Source organism: Rhinoraja longicauda, chromosome 4 (assembly GCF_053455715.1).
Source record: "Rhinoraja longicauda isolate Sanriku21f chromosome 4, sRhiLon1.1, whole genome shotgun sequence".
Lineage (NCBI taxonomy): Eukaryota > Metazoa > Chordata > Chondrichthyes > Rajiformes > Arhynchobatidae > Rhinoraja > Rhinoraja longicauda.
In genome coordinates this window covers 15,872,187-15,897,609 of record NC_135956.1, presented here as the reverse complement: position 1 = coordinate 15,897,609, position 25,423 = coordinate 15,872,187, and the positions used below count along the sequence as shown (strand labels likewise).

The 25,423-nt window shown below is 46.3% G+C and overlaps 1 protein-coding gene across 3 annotated transcripts in view; it reads left to right on the top strand.

The window, feature by feature from the left end:
• The window catches only part of LOC144592603 (RNA-binding Raly-like protein), a 673,998-nt gene that overhangs the window by 247,768 nt on the left and 400,807 nt on the right, over nt 1-25,423 (top strand). For 2 of the 3 annotated variants that reach the window (XM_078397261.1, XM_078397264.1), the window contains exon 2: nt 10,604-10,672. The exons of the other annotated variant lie outside the window; for it this stretch is intronic. The gene's annotated coding sequence lies outside the window, so the exon portion shown is untranslated. The remainder of the gene's footprint in view (nt 1-10,603; nt 10,673-25,423) is intronic. 3 annotated transcript variants of the gene reach the window in all.

Below are 25,423 nucleotides of genomic sequence, written 5' to 3'. Positions count from 1 at the left end.
TGGCTCTGCCCCTTAGTACAGTTTTTGACTTTTACAGTTTTTGACTCTGAGCACATGCCAAAATAAGAACACAAAATAAGCTGAACTGCAAACAAAAATGGTGAAAGCAAAAGCATAACTAATGAAGATTGAAGACCATTTAGATATCTTGGGGGTTAGGAGGGTGAGATAGATCAGCCATGATTGAACGGCGGAGTAGACTTGATGGGCCGAATGGCCGAATTCTACTCCTATTCCTTATGACATTTGAAGATAGCTGAAATCTGTAAACCAAGGGGGTGTCAGAACAATGTCAACATACTGCCAACCAGCAGAAGATCCAGAAGCTTGAAAGTACGTACCACCAGACTCAGGAATAACTTCTTCCCCTCTGTTATCAAACTTCTGAAGGGTCCTTGCATAGGCTAGGGTACTGTCCGATTCACCCCTCCCCATTGTGGACATTGGACTTTGTCAAGGGAACTGATGCACTACAATGCTAAGGATTATATTCTGCACTATGTATCTTCCCCTTTGCTCTATCTATTTTACTTGAGTTTCACTTGATTGTGTTTATGTACAGTATTGTCTGATCTCATTGCACAGCATGCAAAGAAAAGATTTTCACTTACCTCAGTACACATAACAATAATAACCCTAAACCTACCTCCAATTGATCTTCACAGCTATGTCCTGAATTTCCATCTAGTGAAAGAGTCTTAGAGTTATGCCGCATGGAAATGGGCCCTTCAGCCCAGCTTGCCCATGCTGACCAAAATGCTTCATCTACACTAGTCCCGCCAGCCCACATTTGGTCCATTTCCCTTACCTATCCATGTTCCTGTCCAAATGACTTTGAAATGTTATTATTGTACCTGTTATTATTTTCAGGAAGGAACATGGTGGTTTACATGGATGATAGACACAAAATGCTGGAGTAACTCAGCGGGACAGGCAGCATCTCTGGAAAGAAGGAATGGGTGACGTCTCAGGTCGAGAAGCTACTTCAGACAGTTATTATTTGTTACTCGGTATAAGCACATACCATGCTGACGATATTCTTCTACACAGATTCAGTGTATGTGTTTGTGCTGCTTAACAAATAACAAACACTTTTTCAGAAGCAGACTTCCTGCATGAGTGTTTACATTTAAATGCAGGTTGTTTGATCAATGTTTTAGTTTAGTTTAGAGATACAGCTTGGAAACAGACTCTTCAACCCGCCAAGTCCCCACTGACCAGCGATCCCTGCACGTAACACTATCTTACACACACTAGGGACAATTTTACATGTATACCAAGCCAATTAACCTAAAAACCTGCACGTCTTTGTAGTGTGGGAGGAAACCAAAGATCTCGGAGAAAACCCACGCGGTCACGGGAAGAACGTACAAACTCCGTACAGACAGCACCCGCAGTCAAGATCGTACCCGGGTCTCTGGTGTTGTAAGCGCTGTAAGACAGCAACTCTACCGCTGCGCCACCGTGCCGCCCCATTTGATTAGATCGGAAAAATATAATGAACTAGTTTTGTCAATCTCAGTCAGCTCTTAAGCGGCAATTCATTCGGGTTCAATAGTGGCATTAAAGAGGGTTCTTGATAGGCAAATGGATATGCAGGGAATGGGGGAAATATGGATCACGTTCAGGCAGAGGAGATTAGTTTAACCTGGCATCATTTTCGGCATGGGCTGAATGGCTTGTTCCTGTGCTGTACAGTTTAGCATCACAGCATGGTTTGGGAACAGCTCCACACAAGACCGCAAGAAAATTGCGGAGAACTGTGGACGCAGCCCAGACCATCGCTCTGGTGAATCCTCCCTCCCATGGACTCCATCCACACTTCACGCTGCCTCGGCAAGTCCAGCAGCATAATCAAGGACGAGTCATACCCTGGACCCTTCTCCCATCAGGCAAGAGGTACAGAAGTGTGAAAATACATACGTTCAGATTCAGGGACAGTTTCTTCCCAGCTGTTATCAGGCAACTGAGCCTTCCTATCAACAACTAGAGTCCTGAGGTACTATCTACATCATTGTAGACCCTAGGACTATCTTTAATATTCACTGGACTTTATCGTGCATTAAACGTTATTCCCTTTATCATGTATTTGTGCACTGTGGACAGCTGTGGAATCATGTATAGTCTTTCCGCTCACTGGATAGCATGCAACAAAAAGCTTTTCATTGCACCTCGGTACACGTGACAATAAGCTAAACTTTCTGAAGGAGGGTCCCGACCCGAAACGTCACCCATTCCTTCTCTCCAGAGATGCTGCCTGCCCCGCTGAGTTACTCCAGCATTTTGTGTCTATCTTAAACTAAACTAAGGTATGTTCTAGGTTCGGACAGCCCCATTTGAATCGTTTTGCTGGGACTGATGCTTTGGAAGTTGAATTGTGTACAACAAATTCCCAAATGGTCCAATATAGGCCAGATGGTTCAGGTTGAGGCCAGGATAGCCGGGCATGTTTGCCAGCAGGCACGGACAAGCCTCCTGTCATTCGGCAGTGCCATTGCACCAACTCACAAGGATCGCTCTGGTGAATTTTTGCCTGCAAAGCCCTGGGCCTAAACATTACCATTTCTTTAGTCAGAGGGTGGTGAATCGGTGGAATACTTTGTCACAGAAGGCTGTGGAGGCCAGGTCAGTAGATATTTTTAAGACTGAGATAGATAGATTCTTGTTTAGTATGGATGTCAGAGGTTATGGGGAGAAGGCAGGAGAATGGGGTTAGGAGGGAGAGATAGATCAGCCATGATTGAATGGCGGAGTAGACTTGATGGGCTGAATGGCCTAATTCCACTGCTATTCCTTTTGACCTTAGGACCTTATGACATAGAATCATGCTGTGTGAGGAGAGAGATACTAACACAAAGGACGACACGGTGGCGCAGCGGTAGAGTTGCTGCCTTACAGCGCTTGCAGCACCAGAGACCCGGGTTCAATCCCGACTACGGGTGCTGTCTGTATGGAGTTTGTGCGTTCTTCCAGTGACCGCGTGGATTTTCTCCGAGATCTTCCATTCCCTCCCACACTCCAAAGACGTACAGGTTTGTAGGTGCATTGGTTTGGTATAAGTGTAAAAATTGTCCCTCGTGTCTGTAGGATAGTGTTAATGGGGATCGCTGGTCAGTGCTGACTCGGTGGGCCAAAGGGCCTGTTTCCACGCTGTATCTCTAAACTAAACTAAACTAAAAACGAAGCATTCATTCACCTGCTGCCAACTCACCTTCCTCGAGCTTCACTTGTCACAGTTTAATGAGTCTGTTGGATCAAAAAACACTTTCCAGGTCCCTGTCCTTAATTATTTGTGTTGACTTGAAAGCATAGTAGCTGTGGATATGATCTTAATTAGAGCCATGATTTCCTATAGCATGGAAACAGGCCCTGTTAGTGAATGAAAAGCGAATGAACTGTCATGAAGTGGTGAAAAGGAGCCAATTAATTGATTAGATAGCTCGTTACATTTCTCTAGAATGTTCTTTTGCAGGTGTATTTTTAGCAGCTTCACGTCTGAGATACAACGATAGAGATGAAAGGATCACATAGTGTAGTGTTTGCTGTTATTGGACAATTCAAAGTCTACAAGGAGCGATGCACTAGAAATTCACATCTTTTCAAAATCTCTCGTTCTCAGAATAAAGCCGTTCTAGCGAAAATAGACACAAAGTGCAGGACTAGCTCAGCGGGACAGGCAGCATCTCTGGAGAAAAGAAGCAAGGCCGGCAACAGATGACCAAGGAAGGGTGGAGCCCACAATGGCCCATTGTTGGCTGGGGAAGAGGTGATAACGAAGGGATACAGGGATGTGAACAATGGAATTAGTAGAATGCCTAGGATGGGGGAGGGGGAAATGTGGGGGTTACGTTAAATTAGAGTAATCAATGTTCAAACAGTTAGCCTGTAAGTTGCCCAAGTGAAATACGAGGTGCTGTTCCTCCAATTTTTGTGTGGCCATGTTTTACAATGGAGGAGGCCCTTTTGGCCATCAGCTGGCTTAGGTGGCTGAGAGAGTCCTACAGGCCCTTTGGCCCAACTCATCCAAAATGCCCCATCGAAACTAGTCCCATTTGCCCATGTTTGGCCCATATCCCTCTAAATCTTTCCTATCCATGTACCTGTCCAAATGTCTTTTAAATGTTGTTATTGTACCTGCTTCAACTACCTCCTCTGCCAGCTCGTTCCCGAGACCCATCACCCTCTGTGTGAAAATCATGCCTCTCAGGCTCCTATTAAATCTTTCCCCTCTCACCTTCAACCTTTGTCCTCTAGTTTTTGATTCCACCCACTCTGGGGGGAGAAAGGCATTCACCCGTATCTATTCTCCTCCTGGTTTTATACACCTCCATAAGATTACCCCTCGCACTCCTGCACTCCAAGGTATAAAATCCTAACCTGCACAACCTATTGCTTAGCCCCTCGAGTCCTGACAACATCCTCGTAAATCTTCTCGGCAAACTTTCCCCGTTAATGACTTCTTGCTGGCTTAAGCACCAATAAAACGTGAGCTGTTCACGTTTGCAGTGAAAGTTTAGGTCTAGGTGGGTTATTGTCTCGTCTATCGAGGTACAGTGAAAAGCTTTGTTTGCATGCTGTTCAAACAATAGACAATAGACAATAGACAATAGGTGCAGGAGTAGGCCATTCAGCCCTTCGAGCCAGCACCGCCATTCAATGCGATCATGGCTGATCACTCTCAATCAGTACCCCGTTCCTGCCTTCTCCCCATACCCCCTCACTCCGCTATCCTTAAGAGCTCTATCCAGCTCTCTGTTGAAAGCATCCAACGAACTGGCCTCCACTGCCTTCTGAGGCAAAGAATTCCACACCTTCACCACTCTCTGACTGAAAAAGTGCTTCCTCATCTCCGTTCTAAATGGCCTACCCCTTATTCTTAAACTGTGGCCCCTTGTTCTGGACTCCCCCAACATTGGGAACATGTTTCCTGCCTCTAATGTGTCCAATCCCCTAATTATCTTATATGTTTCAATAAGATCCCCCCTCATCCTTCTAAATTCCAGTGTATACAAGCCCAATCGCTCCAGCCTTTCAACATACGACAGTCCCGCCATTCCGGGAATTAACCTAGTGAACCTACGCTGATTGAATATACCACGCATGGATACAATCAAGCCAAACCCGAATACAATAGATAGAGCAAAGGGAAGACACATGGTGCGTAATATAGTTCTCAGCATTGTGGCGCATCAGGTCCATAGACCAATGTCAGCAATGGTGAATCGGGCAATCCCCTAGCTTATGGAAGGACTGTTGACAAGCCTGGTAACAAAGGGGAAGAAGCTGTTCCTGAGTCTGATGGTGCACACATTCAGTCCTTCTGTACCTTCTGCCAGATGGGAACAGGGAGAAGAGTAATGACCAGGGTGGCAAATGTCTTTGAAAATGTTGGCTGCTTTTCCGAGGCAGCGTGAAGTGTAGATGGAATCAATGGTGGGAAGTCAGGTCTGTGTGATGGGTTGGGGTGTGACTCTGTTCCTGAAAAATTAATTTGGATCTGTGGACTGGCGTTTTGGTGAATAGAGATTAAAAAATTCTCCCTTTATTATGTCACTGGCATAGTACTATTGCAATTTCAAGCTGCAAGAAATGTGCATGCAATGGAACTGAAGTCTGACGTGCCAGTGGTAGAGACATGGAGTCATACAGTGCAGAAACAGGCCTTTCAGCCAACATGTCCCATCTACACCAGTCCCACGTACCTGCATATGTTTGGCCCATATCTCTCTAAACCTGTCCTATCCATGTACCTGTCTACTTGCTTCTTAAAACGTACAGCTGGCAGTGAAGAAAGCTAATGGTATGTTGGCCTTCATTGCGAGAGGATTTGAGTTTGGGAGCAAGGACGTCCTACTGCAGTTGTACAGGGCCCTGGTGAGACCGCACCTGGAGTATTGTGTGCAATTTTGGTCTCCTAATTTGAGGAAGGACATTATTGCCATTGAGGGAGTGCAGCAGAGGTTCACCAGGTTAATTTCCGGGATGGCGGGACTGACATATGATGAAAGAATGGGTCGACAAGGCTTGTATTCAGTGGAATTTAGAAGGATGGGAAACATAAAAATCATAATGGATTGGACAGGCTAGATGCAGGAAAAATGTTCCCGATGTTGAGGGGCTCCAGAACCAGGGGTCACAGTTTAAGAATAAGAGGTAAGCCATTTAGGACTGAAATGAGGAAAAACCTTTTCACCCAGAGAGTTGTGAATCTGTGGATTTCTCTGCCTCAGAAGGCAGTGGAGGCCAATTCACTTGATGTTTTCAAGAGAGAGTTAGATTTAGCTCTCAGAGCTAACAGAATCCAGGGATATGGGGAGAAAGCCGGAACGGGGTACTGATTTTAGTTGATCAGCCATGATCATATTGAATGGCGATGCTGGCTCGAAGGGCCAAATGACCTACTCTTGCACCTATTTTTCTATGTTTCTAAGATGATTTCCCCTCTCAGGGCAAGAGATTCTGTGCGTCCACCCAATCTATTCCCCTCATGATTTTATCCAACTCTACAATGCCACACCACTCATTCTCCTGCATTCCAGGGAACAGTGTCCCAATCTTTTCATGAATCTTCTAAATGATTTCTATCGAGCCATCCCCAGAGTACAGATACAGAATAAAAGGTATAGCATATAGTGCAACATAAAGTCCAGTAATGTCTGATTAAAGATAGTCCCTGGGTCTCCAATGAGGTAGATGGAAGCTCATGACTGCTCTCTGGTTGTGGTAGGATGGTTCGGGAAGATGACAGTCGGGAAGAAACTGTCCCTGAATCTGGAAGTGTATGTTTTCGCACTTCTGTACCTTTTGGCTGATGGGAGAGGGGAGAAGAGGAAGTGACTGGGGGGGAGACTCGTGCTTAGTCTTAGAGTCATAGAGTGATACAGTGCGAAAACAGGCCCTTCGGCCCAACTTGCCCATATCGGCCAACATGTCCCAACGACACTAATCCCACCTGCCTGCGTTTGGTCCATATCCCTCCAAACCTGTCCTGTCCATGTACCTGTCCAACTGTTTTTTAAATATTGGGTTGGATCCTGCCTCGATTACCTCCCTTGTCAGATCGTTCCATACACCCACCACCCTCTGTGTGAAAAAGTTACCTCTCAGATACCTATAAATCTTTTCCCTTTCACCTTAAACCTATGTGCTCTGGTCCTCAATTCACCTACTCTGAGCAAGAGACTCTGTGCATTGACCCAATCTGTTCCTCTCATGACCCTGATTATGCTGCTGGCCTTGGTGTGGCAGCGTGAAGTGTAAATGGAGTCAGTGATTTGCGCGATGGTCTGGGCTGCGAAGAAGAGGGAGAAGAGGACATCTTGTTTCAGAATTCCACGTGGATGAGAAATATTCCTGCCATTTGTCAGTTGAAAGTAAAAAGCACATCTCCAGACCTTTAGAGGATGCATCTCTCATTCTGCCTCTCATTATTATAAAATATCTTTGGCTGTGCTTTGCCAGATCACTAACAATTCATCTGCCTCCATTTATCACTTCCAGTGAGTGAAGTCTATCCAGATTTGTTGGTTGCATTCGAGAAGACTACAAAATAAATAGTCATTAGTTATTTATTTAGAACATTAAAGTGGAATTTATTCCAGAATTCCAAAGTTTTACAGAAGGCCAACTTGCGAGCAAAATCACCAACTTTAATTTAGGGTTGGTGGCTTTTTCTAATATCTTCCTGCAATATTAAAGAATCCATGATGAGTTGCTGCAAATTACATTGCATAGGTTTTTATGTTTTCCTCTACTTCTAAAAAGAGATAAATGGCCAGTAGGAGTTTGTTCCTTTGATATTCTGCAAGTTATTCTTGATAGAGATCATTGGCCATTTTATTTGAAAAAGACAGACACATAGTGCTGGAGTAACTCAGCGAGACAGGTAGCACCTCTGGAGAAAAGGAATGGGTGACGTTTCGGTTCAATACCCTTCATCAGACTGAGAGACAGCGAAGGGGGGAAACAAGAGCTATGGGAAAGTACAGAACAAAGCGGAGCCTGTATCGATGACTCAGGAACGGCAGAGTCCACAATGGTCCATTGTTGGCTGGGGATGAGATGATAACGAAAGATTCAAGGTGAAATTAGCAAAAGGACTAGGCTGGGGGAGGAACAGAGAGAGAGGGAATGCAAGGGTTACTTGAAGTTAGAGAAATCAATATTCCTGATTGAATAATTCCATTCTGAAGAAGAGTCTCGACCCAAAACATCACCCATCCCTTCTCTCCAGAGATGCTGCCTGGCCCGCTGAGTTACTCCAGCTTTTTTGAGTCGACCTTCGATTTAAACCAGCATCTGCAGTTCTTTCCTACTCAATATTCCTGACACTGGGTTGTAAACTAGTATATCTTCTGTAAACTAGCATCTGCAGTTCCTTCTTACACACTAAATGTTGGAAGAGTTAGGATAACACCATCAGCATCACCCTTGGCAAGGCCACCAGCATAATCAAGGACGAGTCGCACCCTGTCCACTCCCTCTTCTCCCATCAGGCAAAAGGTATGGAAGTGTGAAAACGCACACCTCCAGATTCAGGGACAGTTTCTTCCCAGCTGTTATCAGGCAACTGAATCATCCTACCACAACCCGACAGCAGTCCTGAACTACTATCTACCTCTTTGGTGACCCTCGGACTTTGCTGGCTTTACCTTGCACTAAATGCTATTCCCTTATGTATCTGTACACGGCAAATGGCTCGATTGTAATCTTTCCGCTGACTGGTTATCTTTATTGGCCAAAAATGCTTTTCACTGTACCTCAGTACACGTGACAATAAACTAAACTGAACTAAGCTAAATTATCACACATGTATTTTGCTTTTTGTTCAGCTGTTTCACTCCCAATAAAAATCAAATGCATCTTCCATTTGCCCGGATTTTCACAGATATAATTGTTGAATTTATTTGCAGGGATTTGTGATTGACTGGCTGAACTAGGAAATTGGGTCATTTAACTTCATGCCTCTGTCTGTCCTGAACTCCCTCGCTAAAGTGAACAGTATCTTTATCTTCCACAAAATAACATTAAAGTACCCGCGTAATGAAGAGAAAGGCTAGGCCAACACTGTAAGAGTACAGTTCCTTTGTTAAATGGCAAACTACCGTCGTTTTCACAGAAGCATTTAAGTTTATGTCCTTAAGTGTTTAGAGATACAGCGCAGGAACCTTCGGCCCACCGAGTCTGCATCATCCAGCGATCCCCGCACATTAACACTATCCTACACACACTAGGGACAATTTACATTCATACCAAGCCAATTAACCTACAAACCTGTACATCTTCAGAGTGTGGGAGGAACCCGAAGATCTCGGAGAAAACCCACGCGGATTACGGGGAGAACGTACAAACTCCGTACAGACAGCACCCGTAGTCGGGATTGAACCCGGCTCTCAGGTGCTGCCACGACTGGAAGGCAGCAACTCTACCGCTGCGCACCATGCCGCCCCATGTTAGGAGCAGAATTTGGCCATCGAGTCTACTCTGCCATTCAATCATGGCTGAGCTAGCTTTCCCTCTCAACCCCATTCTCCTGCCTTCTCCCCATAACGCCTGACACCCGTACTAATCAAGAATCTGTCTATCCCTGCTGTAAAGAACAGCTTGGGTGACATTTTCACACAATGACGTTCCAATACCCCTGGACAAGACGAGACATTGGAGTTTACATTTACATTCTAAAGAGCCAACCCATGAGAATGTCCTTGCCATTCTTACCAAGGTTGGAAATCTCTTAAAAGTCTCACAACATTGCTGCAACCCCGGCATGCCAGTAGTGAGGGAGTGAATGTTTAATATTTTGCATGAAGTAGCAATTAAGTGGGATACTTTGTTCTAAATGATGTTAAACATTTGGGTATTGTTCGAATTGGACTCTTGCAGGCTAAGAAAGCTGGTCAAAAAAGAAATGAGACCCATGCCATTAATTACCTGATTTCTGGTGTGACCTTGTGATAATAGTATTCATGTTGATTGGCCAATGTAGGTAGACCTGCAGAATGTCAATGGTGAGGATTTTGAATTTGGTTTGCATGGGGCAGCACAGTGGTGTGACGGTAGAGTGGCTGCCTTACAGCGCCAAAGACCAGGGTTCTCTGATCATGTACACAGCGATCCAGTAATCTTTGTGTAAATGATACAGTACAAAACAACAGTGCTTTTTGTCACATGTAGATACATACATACATACATACAAAGAAGTTGTCCCACCCCCTCCCCTGACATCAGTCTGAAGAAGGGTCTCGACCCGAAACGTCAACCATTCCTTCTCTCCTGAGATGCTGCCTGACCCGCTGAGTTACTCCAGCATTTTGTGTCTATGGACAATTTACATTTATACCAAGCCAATTAACCTACAAACCTGTATGTCTTTGGAGTGTGGGAGGAAACTCTACCACTACACCATTGTGCCGCCCCTCTTTTTGTATCTGTTCCACTTTGTTAAGGTATCTTCAACCCAGGTCTTACTATCTCACAATGGCATTTTCTAATTTATTTCTAATCTTTCCTTAATATTACTTTAGGATATAAGGCATGGGCACCTTTGTTAATCTGACTGGAGCCCTTCTTCTTTGTTGATGTCATAGCCTCCTGTATCTTGTAGGTGCCTGACTAAACCCATGGTGAAGATATATGGATTAGGAGTGAGGAGAACTATAGAAACAATCTCTGGGTAAGTGATCTTTAAGCTATTCATATTGGCTTTCTTCTTAAATGGAGTATGTGTAATCAATCACTTATTAGTGCTTGCAACTTAACTCTAACCATATGCATTGTAACTGTACGATGGGCCATGTCTGTTGGAATAGCGTCATAGAGTGATACAGCATGAAAACAGGCCCTTCGGCCCAACTTGTCTACACCGGCCAACATGCCCCAGCTACACTAGTCCCACCTGCCCGCGTTTGGTCTATATCCCTCCAAACCTGTCCTATCTATGTACCTGTCTGTTTCTTAAATGTCGGAATAGCCCCTGCCTCAACTAACTCCTCTGGCAACTTGTTCCATACGCCAGCCACCCTTTGTGTGAAAAAGTTACCCCTCAGATTCTTATTAAATCTTTTCCCCTTCACCTTTAGCCTATGTCCTCTGGCCCTCTATGTTGAACATAGAGACAGATGGATGGTGATGAAAGGATTGATTCCATGGCTTTTGTGTCAATATTTAAATCCAAAATGACCTGTTAATAACTACATAGTATTTCCGCAGAGAGGAAAAAAATTGTGAAGGATTGACCGGAAAATGCAATTTTGATGAAGGATCCAAGCTGTTAATGCTCCAGGGCTGCAGGGTTTCTCGAATCAATGTGATTTGTTATCCAGAAGTAGACAGTTATTAGCGTGCATGAACTATAATTTAAGCTGTATCTATCATCCAAAGATCCTATAATTCACCTCCCTTCAAATTTGTATCTAAACAATCATTAGCCAATTTAATGTGAAGCACCATAGAACCAGTGGGTATCATAGTACGTACGAGGCAAGTGTAATTGGTGATGGATCCGTGTTTTCATCTGAAGCCTAGAACTTGTTTGTTCTCTGAAAGTATAGTTTAGAGATACAGCGTGGAAACGGGCCTTTCGGCCCACCGAGTCCGCACCAACCAGCGACACATTAATACTATCCGTCACACACTAGGGACAATTTACGCTTATATCAACCCAATTAACCTACAAACCTGCCCGGCTTTGGAGTGCGGGAGGAAACCGAAGATCTCGGGGAAAAGCCACGCGGTCACGGGGAGAACGTACAAACTCCGTACAGACAACACCCGTACTCGGGATTGAACCGGGTCTCTGGCGCTGCAAGCGCGGTAAGCCAGCAACTCTGTAGGAAAGATATGTAAGCCAGTAACTCTAGGAAAGATATGTAAGCCAGCAACTCTTACTGGCTGTGCCACCATGCATCAAAAAGGTGACGGGTATTGGATCTGCAGTTGCATGGGAAAGTATCTGGGGCGAGGGTGGTTTGGGTGGGAAAGGATGAGTTAACCAGGGAGTTGCGGAGGGAACGGTCTAGACAATAGACAATAGACAATAGACAATAGGTGCAGGAGTAGGCCATTCAGCCCTTCGAGCCAGCACCGCCATTCAATGCGATCATGGCTGATCACTCTCAATCAGTACCCCGTTCCTGCCTTCTCCCCATACAACCTCACTCCGCTATCCTTAAGAGCTCTATCCAGCTCTCTCTTGAAAGCATCCAACGAACTGGCCTCCACTGCCTTCTGAGGCAGAGAATTCCACACCTTCACCACTCTCTGACTGAAAAAGTTCTTCCTCATCTCCGTTGTTTGGTCTCTACGGAAAGCGGAAAGGGATAGTGAAGGGAAGAAGTGACTAGTGCTGGGATCCCGTTGGAGGTGGCAAAAATGTCAGAGGATTATGTGTTGTATGCAATGGATGATGGGGTGAAAGGTAAGGACCTACAAACCTGCACTCTTAGGGTCGATGCCGATGTTTCCGGTCAGGATCCTTATTCAGGTCTATTGTAGATACATTAATATAATAATACAATATAATATTAATATATATTACCTATATAAAACTCTCATCTTGTTTGTTCCGTTGTTTGACCCCCCCATTTGTTTGTTCCCTATCTTTGTGCCCCCCTCACATGATACCGTGACAATTTTAGGTCCACTTTACTCACCATTGTCCTGGGGTGTATCGTACCCATTATCATTCCAATTGGTCTTATATTTTTAAAGTTATAGACATTTTAACGTTTAAAAATTACCTTTTCCATTTCCCATGGCCGTCTTCATCGTTCGACGTCACAATGGGACCTGCCCAGGGGGACGGGAGTGGCGGCCAATGAGGGAGGGGGGGCACGATGGCCGCCGGGGGTGGGACCCGCCCGAGTGATGGGAGTAGCGGCCAATGGGAGGGGGGGGGGGCTGCTGAGCCGACAAGCTGCCACTAACTTTAATAAGTTGGCCTTCATAACGAGAGGATTTGAGTACAGGAGCAAAGAAGTCCTTATGCAGTTGCATAGGGCACTGGTGAGACCACATGTGCAGTATTGTGTTCAGTTTTGGTCTCCTAATTTGAGGAAGGATGTCCTTGCTATTGAGGCAGTGCAGTGTAGGTTCACAAGGTTAATCCCTGGGATGGAGGAACTGTCATATGAGGTAAGATTGAAAAGACTAGGCTTGTCTTCACTGGAGTTTAGAAGGATGAGAGGGGACCTTATAGAGACGTAAAAAATTATAAAAGGACTAGACAAGCGAGATGCAGAATTTTTGTTCCCAATGTTGGCGGAGTCCAGAACCAGGGGGCACAGTCTAAGAACAAAGGGGAGGCCATTTAAAACTGAGGTGAAAAGTAACTTTTTCACCCAGAAAGTTGTGAATTGGTGGAATTCTCTGCCACAAAAGGCCGTGGAGGCCAATTCACTGGATGAATTTAAAAGAGAGTTAGATAGAGCTCTAGGGGCTAGCGAAATCAAGGGATATGGGGAGAAGGCAGGCACGGGTTACTGATTGTAGATAATCAGCCATGATCACAATGAATGGCGGTGCTGGCTCAGAGCCAAATGGCCTCCTCCTGCACCTATTTTGTATGTAAATGAGCTCCCCCCCACCTCCCACCGGGACCTTACTCCCATGATGCAGTGCGGCAGCAGAGGGTCCAACAAGATGGCTGTTGCCACCGTTCGCTGAGAGGTTTGTGTGTGTGCCGTGCTGCCCTCCGGGAAGTGTAGTCCCTACTTCTGCCCGGCCCCAGTGCCCAGACCATCACCGGACTACAACCCCCACACACACACACACACACACACACACACTGCGGCCACTCTCCTTCTCCCCCTCCCACTCCACCATCTTGTGCGTGCCTCCCGCCGCTGCGCTGCCCACCGGGACGTGTAGTCCCTGCCCCCGCCCGGCCCCAGCGCACCGGACCATCACCGACTATATAAGGGGGGTTGAGGGGGAATGGAGTGGGTGAGTAGGGGGGAGGAGGGGGAGTGCAGGAGTGCCCCTAAGAGTGGAGGGGGGGTTGAGGGGAGGAGAGGGGGTGAGGGGGGATGGAGTGGGTGAGGTGGGGGACAGGTAGAAAAGGGGGGTTGAGGGGGGATGGAGTGGGTGAGGTGGGGGACAGGTAGAAAAGGGGGGTTGAGGGGGGATGGAGTGGGTGAGTGGGGGGGAGGTGGGGGATGGGAGGATGCTACACCAATGCAGGAGAGCTTTGGGCCCAACGGGTCCACCCTGTTCTAGTAATATATAAGAATGGGCGGCACCATGACACAGCAGTAGAGCTGATGCCTTGCAGCACCAGAGACCCCGGTCGAACCTGACTACGGGTGCTGTCCGTATGGAATTTGTATGTTCTCCCCTTGACCTGAGTGGGTTTTCTCCAGAGACGCACAGGTTTGTAGGTTAATTGACTCCGATAAAAATGGTAAATTGTCCCTTGTGTGTAAGATAGTGTTGGTCTGCAGGGATCTCTGGTCGATGCGGACTCGGTGGGCCGAAGGGCCTGTTTCTGCGCTGTATCTCTAAACTAAACTAAAATGAGGTCCAGATGTGGTGAAATCAAACCTAATGGAATTTCTTGGTGGGTCATGTCCTACTTATGGCCTCTACCATTGTAAAACTTTGTGGTGCGAGTTTAACCAATTGGCAGAACTCAAAGCTGCTTTTGAAAGCACCAGTATTAAAGATCTTTGATCATAGATAAAATCTATATTCCAGTTAGCGCATTCCGTTCGTTGGGCAGTTCTGTGCTTCCAGCTTAAGTACTTAGGATTTATTTTGCTCTTGCCGAACTTAATCAAACAGCCTTTCACGGGCTTTGCATTAGTCTGCTCCTTGCTATGAATTGTAGGTTGGAGAGAAAGCTCTAACGTCAAGCTGGAGAAGCAAGGTCGACACGTTTAAAGAGAAATGTTGATGCCAGAGGGGTTGCTACACACGGCTGCCTGTAAATCAGCCCACAACGAACTTACTTAGTTGGAAGACTTTGAAAGCTTGCAGATCTGGAGTCTGACCTTCATCAAAAAGTTTATCATTGCTTTAGACAATAGACAATAGACAATAGGTGCAGGAGGAGGCCATTCGGCCCTTCATAGAAACATAGAAAATAGGTGCAGGAGTAGGCCATTCGGCCCTTCGAGCCTGCACCGCCATTCAATATGATCATGGCTGATCATCCAGCTCAGTAACCTGTACCTGCCTTCTCTCCATACCCCCTGATCCCTTTAGCAAAAAGGGCCACATCTAACTCCCTCTTAAATATAGCCAATGAGCTGGCCTCAACTACCTTCTGTGGCAGAGAATTCCACAGACTCACCACTCTCTGTGTGAAGAAATGTTTTCTCATCTCGGTCCTAAAAGACTTCCCCCTTATCCTTAAGCTGTGACCCCTGGTTCTGGACTCCCCCAACATCGGGAACAATCTTCCCGCATCTAGCCTCTCCAACCCCTTAAGAATTTTATATGTTTCTATAAGATCCCCCCTCAGTCTTCTAAATTCCAGCGAGTACAAGCCTAGTCTATCCAGTCTTTCTTCATATGAAAGTCAGTCTTTCTTCATATGAAAGTCAGCACCACCATTCAATGTGATCATGGCTGATCATTCTCAATCAGTACCCCGTTCCTGCCTTCTCCCCATACCCCCTGACTCCGCTATCCTTAAGAGCTCTATCCAGCTCTCTCTTGAATGCATTCAGAGAATTGGCCTCCACTGCCTTCTGAGGCAGAGAATTCCACAGATTCACAACTCTCTGACTGAAAAGGTTTTTCCTCATCTCAGTTCTAAATGGCCTACCCCTTATTCTTAAACTGTGGTCCCTGGTTCTGGACTCCCCCAACATTGGGAACATGTTTCCTGCCTCTAACGTGTCCAACTCCTTAATAATCTTATATGCTTCGATAAGATCTCCTCTCATCCTTCTAAATTCCAGTGTATACAAGCCTAGTCGCTCCAGTCTTTCAACATATGACAGTCCCGCCATTCCGGGAATTAACCTAGTAAACCTACGCTGCACGCCCTCAATTAGCAGGGCCAATGGCGCTGAAAGGCAACACAACCCTCAGTTTTATTTTCGCTCACAGGCTTCTTCCAGGCTCCGAAGATAGATACAAAGTGCTGGAGTAACTCAGTTGGTCAGGCAGCATCTCTAGAGGAAAAGGATGACCATCTTTGATTGGACTTTGCTGGCTTTACCTTGCACTAAAGGTCATCCCCTTATCATGTATCATCTATTGTTGATCGATTGTAATCAAGCATTGTCTTTCCGCTGACCGCTTAGCACGTAACAAAAGCTTTTCCCTATACCTTGGTACACTTGACAATAAACTAAACTATATTGAACTGGGTGACATTTTGGGTTGAGACCATTTTTGACTCCTCCTTCCAACCTCCTTTGGGTTTACTTGCAACGTGGGTTTGGGTTTATTATTGTCACGTGTACCGAGGTAGAGTAAAAAAACATTGTTTCTCATGCTATTCAGCCAATACCATCCATAAGTGCAATCGAGCCAAATTCAAGTTCAATAGGATGAGCAAAGTGAAAGATGCAGAGTGCAGGATATAGTTCTCAGCATTGTAGAGCAACAGTTCCAGAGACAAAGCCCAATATCCTCAATGGAGTAGAGGTGAATTCTCTATCTTATGGACGAACTGTTGAGGTCTGATAACATAGGGCAAGAAGCTGTTCCTGAGTCTGGTGGCGTGTGCTTTCAAGCATCTGGACCTTCTACCAGACGGGAGGTACAAGGGGCTTCGACAGGCAGATAGATGGTGGACAAAACCAGAGATGAAAAGATAGAAAGTGTGAGACCCGAAACGTCACAAATCCATGTTCTCCAGAGATTCTGCATGATCTGCTGTGTTACTCCAGCACTTTGTGTCCTTCTGCAGTTCCTTGTTTGTACTATGTATTAGCAATATTTGGTGCCGCTTATTTGCTCTGTTGATTTAGAAACATAGAAACATAGAAAAATAGGTGCAGAAATAGTCCATTCGGCCCTTCGAGCCAGCACTGTCATTCAACATGATCACGGCTGATCATCCAGAATCAGTACCCCGTTCCTGCATTCTCCTCATATCCCTTGATTCCATTAGCCGTAAGAGCTAGGTCTACTGTAACTCTCTCTTATAAACATCTGGTGAATTGGCCTCCACTGCATTCTGTGGCAGAGAACTCCACAGATTCACAACTCTCTGGGTGAAAAGGTTTTTCCTCATCTCAGTCCTAAATGATATTCTTAAACTATATTCTTAAACTGTGACCCCTGGTTCTGGACTTCCCCAACATGGGGAACATTTTTCCTGCATCTAGCCTATCCAATCCTTTAAGAATTTTATGTTTTTATAAGATCCCTTCTCATCCTTCGAAATTCCAGAGAATACAAGCCCAGTCGGAGAAGTTTGAAACCACTTGGTGGTCTGGAGACAGAGGCAGGGAATGGATGGTGGGGTGTGAGGGTGATCATTGTTCAAAGCTCACTGGGCTTGAAAGAGCTGATGAAGCTTTCCATTCCCATGGGGCATTGATGTGTTTTCTGCACTGACTGCACCCTGAAGATACAATGTCAGCAATCTACCTCCAACCCTGGTGCATAGATTTTGATGATCATCTTATAAACGAGGAGCCAGTGTTAAAAGGATTTAGCCTGTCTTTGGCTTTTGTGGTGAGCTTTGAACAGATATCAGACCCAAACCTCAAAATCTCGCCTGAAGGCAAAGTCAAAAGTCTAATTCTCAAGATCAGTCACATTATCGCTCTTCAGTCATGAATTCCCCTGCGTACGGTCCATTTTCTGTGGCTCTGCTGGAAGATGCTCCTGAGCTACAAGGAAACATCAAATGATCAACTCCGCAGAACCCCGTGAAAGGTCTTCCACTTGAAATTATGACTTTTTTATTTTGCTTCCTTTAATGAGAACGTTCCCCTTCCATTATTGGAAAATATGAGCATTTTTTAGTTTTAGTGATACAGCATGGAAACGCCCACCGAGCCTTAAGCCCAAGCTGGCCAGCGATCACCCATTTGTACTAGAGTCATAGAATCTAGACAAGGAAATTAGTGCAAAGATCTACACATAGAGCTGGAGTAACTCAGAGTGTCAGGCAGCATCTCAGGAGAAAATCAATAGGTGATGTTTCAGGTCGAGACCCTTCTTAAGACCTCGACCCAGATCCATAGATGCTACCTGACCCGCTGAGTTACTCCAGCTTTTTGTGTCTATCTTCGGTTTAAACCAGCATCTGCAGTTCCTTCCAACACAAGGAAAATAGGCCCTTTGGCCCAACGTGTCCATTCCAACCAACCAACCCCATCCCAGCTAATCCCACCTGCACCTGTTTGGCCCATAACCTCTAAAACATGTCCAGATGTCATTTAAATGTTATAGTACCTGCTTCGACTACATCTTCTGGTATCTTGTTCCACATACGCACTACCTTCTGTGTGATAACGTTGCCTCTCAGGTTCCTATTAAATCTTTCCCCTCACTGCTTAAATCTACGTCCTCTGATTCTTGATTCCTCTACTGTGGGTAAAAGACTCTACGCATTCACCCTCCTGATTTTATACACCTCTACAAAATCTCCTCTTTGGCCTCCTGCGCTCCAGGCAATAAAGTCCTAGCCAGCTCAACCTTTCCCTGTAGCTCAGGTAACATCCTCATAACTCTTCTCTGCACTATTTCCAGCTGAATGAAATCCTTTCTGTAGCTGGGTGACCAAAACTGAACACAATACTCCAAAAGCAGTCCCACCAACGTGTCGTACAATTGTAACATAACACCTCAACTTCTATACTCAGTATAGAGAGGGTACAGAGGAGATTTACTAGAATGTTGCCTGGGTTTCAGCACTTAAGCTACAGAGAGAGGTTGAACAGGTTGGGTCTTTATTCTTTGGAGTGTAGAAGGTTGAGGGGGGACTTGATAGAGGTTTTTAAAATTTTGAGAGGGACGGACAGAGTTGACGTGGGTAGGCTTTCCCTTTGAGAGTGGGGAAGATTCCTACAAGGGGACATAGCTTCAGAATTGAGGGACAAAAGTTTAGGGGTAACATGAGGGGTAACTTCTTTACTCAGAGGGTGGTGGCTGTATGGAATGGGCTTCCGGTGGAAGTGGTGGAGGCAGGCTCGATTTTATTATTTAAGAGTAAATTGGATAGGTATATGGATAAGAGGGGATTAGAGGGTTATGGTCTGAGTGCAGGTAGATGAGACTAGGTCAGGGAGAGTGGTCGGCGTGGACTGGTAGGGCCGAACGGGCCTGTTTCCGTGCTGTAGTTGTTATATGGTTATAGTACGCTGACTATTTGCGACACCACTTTCAGGTATCTATGTACCTGCACTCCTAGATCACTCTGCTCTACAACACTCCCCAAGGCCCTACCATTCATTGCAAAGGTCCTGCCCTGGTTTGATTTCTCAAAATACAGCACCTCACACTTATCTGGGGTATGGGGAGAAGGCAGGAACGGGGTACTGATTGAGAATGATCAGCCATGATCACATTGAATGGCGGTGCTGGCTCATAGGGCCAAATGGCCTCCTCCTGCACCAATTGTCTATTGTCTATCTGCATTAAACTCCATTAGCCATTCCTCCACTCGCCCAGCTGAAAGAATAATGCCATATTATCCCACTTTCTCATCCACTCCCTACACACCAGGAGCAATTTTACAGAGGCCAATTAATCTACAAACCTGCAAGTCTTTGGGATGTGGGACGAAACCAAAGCACTTGGAGGAAACCCACGTGGTCACAGAAACAACATGCAAACTCCAAACAGGCAGCACCCGAGGTCAGGATCGAACCATGGTCTCCGGTGCTGTGGGGTAGCAAACAGCACTACCAGCTGCACCACTGTGCTGCCTTGTAGATAAATCTTTTCAAGGCAGAAATAATGAGTCAGGTCTTCAATGAGGAACTTGGCTGACAGTTTAGTTTATTATTATTGTCATGTGTATCGAGGTACAGTAAAAAGATTTTTGTTGCATGCTATCCAGTCATCGAAAAAACTGTACATGTTTACAATCAAGCTGCCCACAGTGTACGGATGCAGGGTAAAGGGAATAATGTTTAAATAAAGATATAGAGTAGAGGATTGTAATGCATGATAGCAGATCCACTTCTGGGACCAGCATGCAAAGAGTTGCCTGGCTTCGACGCCATCTTGGTTTATTCTGGAACCAAAGCTGGTAACTATTTTTGCACTGAATTGTAAACTTTATACAAATAGTGAATGAACAGGTTGCTGGATTCACTCAGAAAAGTCAGTGGGCAGGAAAACAGAGTGAGAAAACAAATGTGTTTTAAGGATCAGTAAGTGGGAGGGATGAATAGAACAAAAATAATTCTCTCATCGTGTGCAGACCAAAGTTGTTAAGGTTACCATTTCTTTTTTAAAAAAAACAGCAATTTGAGACAGAAGAAAAAAAAGTAGACATTTTGAAGAGGAGAGATAAAACCATAAAAATACAGTTTTATGTGAAATTGTTAAATTTGATACTAAATCCCAGTGGCTGGTCAATTATATACTTATCATAAATTGCAAGCTACAATGTTATTAAAATAAAGTTATAAAAAGACACAAAGTGTTGGAGTAACTCAGCAGGTCCGGCAGCATCTCTGGAGAATGTGGATGGGTGACGTTTCGGGTCGAGACCCTTATTCAGTCTGAGGAAGGATCGCCACCCATCCATGTTTCCCGGTGATGCTGCCATACCTGCTGAGTTACTCCAGCACTTTGTGTCCCTTTGTGTATTAACCATCATCTGCAGTTCCATGTGTCAACTCTAAGCTTTAGTTGTTTTTTGTGTTACCCAGGAAGCAAGGTATTACTATTAAGGCAGGACAGGTTAATTTGAGGGAAAAAACACCACACCAATAGTATGGATGCATTTTTCACCTTCATTACAAATGGAACAGAAGTTAAGTAAAGGACACAGGAAATATATCCCTCCATTGCTTTGCTGGCTTTTAATGTGAGGTATAGATGCAAAAAAACACCAAATACGACAAAATAGCACAACTTTACCTGGCACTGGTGAAACTGCAACTGGAGTACAATGTATAGTTTAGCTTAGAGATACAACGTGGAAACTGGCCCATTGGCCCACCAGGTTCACGCCAACCAGTAACCCCCGCACACTAACTCTATCCTACACACACTACGGACAATTTACAATTTTTACCAAAGCCTATTAACCTGTACATCTTTGGAGTGTGGGAGGAATCCAGAGATACTGGGGAAAAACCGTGCAGGTCACGGGGAGAACGTACAAACTCCGTACAGACAGTGCCCGTAGTCAGGATCGAACCCGGGTCTCTGGCGCTGTAAGGCAGCAACTCTACTGCTGTGCCACTGTTTCGTCCTCAACTTGGCACTGCTGAAACTGCAGTTGGCACTCAATGTACAGTTGTGGTCGGCTTTAAGCAGTGTTCTACATGCATTGGAAAGTAATAAACTGAAGGTCATTCTGAAATAAGATTAGGAAATGATTGAATCACTCAGCAGGATCTGCAGCATCAGTGGGGAAAAAAGAGAGTTTGTTTCAGGTTAAAGATCCTACATCAAAAATGAGATCCTACATCAAAATTTAAAATCGTACCTCCAAATGAAGTTTATAATATTTTCACATGGATGATCTGAATATCTTACCGTCTCATTTTAACAATTGACAGATTAATTTAATGAGGCAAGGGTGTTTTATTGTCATTTGTCCAGAAATGGAACAACAAAATTCTTACTTGCAGCAGCACAACAGATATGTAAACATAGTACTCTGTAAATCCCATAATAAACAACAAAACAAAGTTCGGAGACTATTTGGAGGTTGTAGTGTCTAATAGCCTGATGGTTGTAGGGAGGAAGCTATTCCTGAACCTAAACATTACAGTTTTCAGGCTCCTGTACCTCCTTCCTGATGGCAGGAGTGAAATGAGAGCTTAACCAGGGTGGGTGTGGGTCTCTGACGATGCTGGCTACCTTTTTGAGGCATCAACTCCAGTAGATCGCTTCGATGGCAGGGAGGTCAGTACTGGTGACGGACTGGGCAGTGTTCACCAATTTTTGCAGTCTTCTTCGCTCCTGGGGGTTCAAGTTGCCGAACCAGGCCATGATGCAACCAGTCAATATGCTCTCTACTGTACACCTGTAGAAGTTCAAGAGGGTATTCGTTGACATTCTGGACCTCCTCAATCTTCTCAGAGAGTACAGATGTTGATGGGCTTTCGTTATGATTGCGCAACTAACCGGGACATAGTTTTAGGTCATTTGTTTCACGCACTGAATGAATTGCGTCTAACATAATTACAAATGTTATTTTCACATTTTGTTTCTATTGTCTAAGTCCACTGTCTGTTATGCACTGACCACACACATCCATTGTGCTTTGACCCATTAGTATAAGTATGGCATATTTGTAAATGTCATTCCTGCTGTTGTTAATAATTGCCTCCAGTGTCTGCAACCAAAAAGCTCCACTATAGAATCGTCAAGTTTAAACAGAGATCAATTTGCAATTGCCATTTGTTTCCTCAAGAAAATAGTTTGAATAATCATACGTTTGTGCAGATTTCTTTACTCCAAATTTTCACGTGTTCATTTCATTGCACACTATATTATTGACAGTTGTTTAGTTTAGAGAATACATTAGATCTATCCTACACATACATTAGGCCCACCGAATACATTAGATCTATCCTACACATCAGGGACAATTTACAGTAAAAACCTGCATGTCTTTGGAGTTTGGGAGGAAAGCGGAGCGCCTGGGGAAAACCCATGGTGTCACAGGGGGAATGTATAGTTTAGTTTATTGTCACGTGTGCCAAGGTACAGCAAAAAGCTTCTGTTGCCCGCTAACCACTCAGCGGAAAGACAATACATGAGTATATTCGAGCCATCCACAATCTACATTACAATAGTCAATAGTCAATAGTCAATAAGTCATTTATTTGTCACATACACATAAATGTGTAGTGAAATGAAAAATTACCCGCAGTTCAACAATAAGACCAATAAGAATAATCAATAAAAATGCAATAACACACACAATCATAAACTAACACCAAACAAAGGAAACATCCATCACAGTGATTCTCCTCCAGTCACCTCCTCACTGTGATGGAAGGCCACAATGTCTTTTTCTCTTCCCTGTCGTCTTCTTCCGCGGTCAGGCAGTTGGAGTTGCCACGTCGGGGCGGTCGGTGCTCCCGACATTGAAGCGCCGTGGTGGGCCGACCCAAGCCCCGCGATTCGGGGCGGGCGAAGACGCTGCCGCTGCCACTGCCGGAGCTCCCGATGTCGGCCCCCACCCAGGGGCCTGCGGGCTTCTGACGTCCGGCGTTGGCGAGGGCCATCTTGACCGCATCAAAGGCCGCCTCGGCAGCTGTGGACCAGACCAACCAACTCAGCAGGATTACCCGCGAGGCATTGAAAAAGGGGGCGCATGATCCGAGCTGCCGCAGGCACGAACCAGTGATAAAAGTTCACCATGCCCACGAATTCCTGCAAGCCCTTGTTGGTGGTAGGGCGGGGAAAAGTGCGGATGGCGTCCACCTTAGCGGGCAAAGGAGTGGCACCGGCCTGTGTGACCCGGTGGCCCAGGAAATCCACCGAGGACAGGCCGAACTGGCATTTGGACGGGTGGAGGATCAGGCCGTGGTCCTGCAGCCTCTGGAACACAGTGCGAAGGTGGACCAGGTGCTCTGGGACCGAACGACTAGCAACCAGGATGTCGTCGAGATAAATAAACACAAAAGACAACCCGCGACCCACATGATCCTTGAGACGTTGGAATGCCTGAGCCACGTTTTTGAGACCGAACGGCATGTGCAACCATTCAAATAAACCAAACGGAGTAATCGTAGCCGTCTTGGGAATGTCCGGTGGGTGGACGGGGATCTGATGATATCCCCGCACCAAATCGATCTTCGAGAACACCGTAGCGCCCTCGAGGCTGGCAGAGAAGTCCTGTATGTGAGGGATCACATAGCAGTCAGCCGTGGTGGCAGCGTTAAGACGCCGGTAATCCCCACATGGACTCCGCCCCCCAGATGCTTTGGAGACCATATGCAAGGGGGAGGCCCACGGGCTGTCTGAAGGACGAACAATCCCCAGCCGTTCCAAATTTAGGAACTCCTCCCGAGCCATGGCCAGCTTGTCGGGAGGCAGGCGCCGAGCCCGGGCGAATACAGGCGGCCCCTCAGTAGGGATGAAGTGGACGACACCGTGCTTAGCGGAAGGGGCATCAAACCGCTGTACGAGGAGCTGCGGGAAGTCGGCGAGGACCGCAGCGAAATGATCGGGAACCGTGGTGATGGCCCGGATCGACGGGCAGGGTAGGGTGGCAGGTGGAGGAGCAGCAGGCTCCATACTGCTAGCCGAGGGTTGCAGGCCCTTCCCGCGGACGTCTGCGACAAACGAAAAAGCCCAGAGGAAATCCGCGCCCAGGATGGCCTGGCCCACGTCGGCAACAATGAAATCCCAATGGTAGGTCTCGGACCCGAAGGACAGGGACATGGCGCTCTTGCCGTAGGTGCGGATGGGACTGCCGTGGACCGCAATGAGGGACGGACCTTTCCTACCTGCTCGAACTTCGCAGCCGTAGGGAGGCACAATGCTAACGACAGCTCCCGTATCGACCAGGAACACGGTGCCGGTACCTCGATCCGTGAGGTAGAGGTGGCGATTGCGGCCGATCGAGACTGCCTCTATATTCGATCGGCCGAGGCATTTCCCGAAAAGGTACATGGGGCCCTGCAATTTCGGGCTTCACCGCCCCACCGCTTGTGGAAAAAACACCAGCCGCGCCTGTGCGGCTCTGTTGCGTGGGCCCGCTGCAAAATGGCGGGTGCTGCAGCTCCGTCTTGGCGGGCTTTTTGTAAAATGGCGGCCGATGTGCCGCCATCTTGGCCGCGCGGCCGGTCGCTCGTTGGCCTTGAAACCCGATTTACCGAGTCGTCTCCCGTCGAGTCCTCCGTTACGAGCGCATCAGCCTTCTCCGCGAACGCCACCGGGTCTTCGAAGGAGACGTCCGCCAAAACTATCCTGACGACCCGGGGCAATTTCTCCCGGAATGCCGCTTCGAACATCATGCAAGGTTGGTGCTTGCCGATCAAGGTTAACATTTCGGTCATCAGGACAGACGGTAGCCGATCCCCTAGCTCCGGTAAATGCAGGAGCTTCAGAGCCCGCTGGTTTTGGCTAAAACCAAAAGTCCTCAGCAGGAGCTTCTTGAGCCCCTCGTATTTCTCGGTTTGGGGGGGGCTGGTCTGGTACCATCCCACCCGCGCAGCCACCTCGGGCTGTAGGCCGCTTACCAAGTGGTAGAACTTATCTTGGTCCTCCGAGACTTTTCTGAGGTGAAACTGGGCCTCTGCCTGCACGAACCACAGGTGCGGTTGGTGGGCCCAGAACGGGGGCAGGTGAACGCCGACCGCGTTCGGCTGCCCAC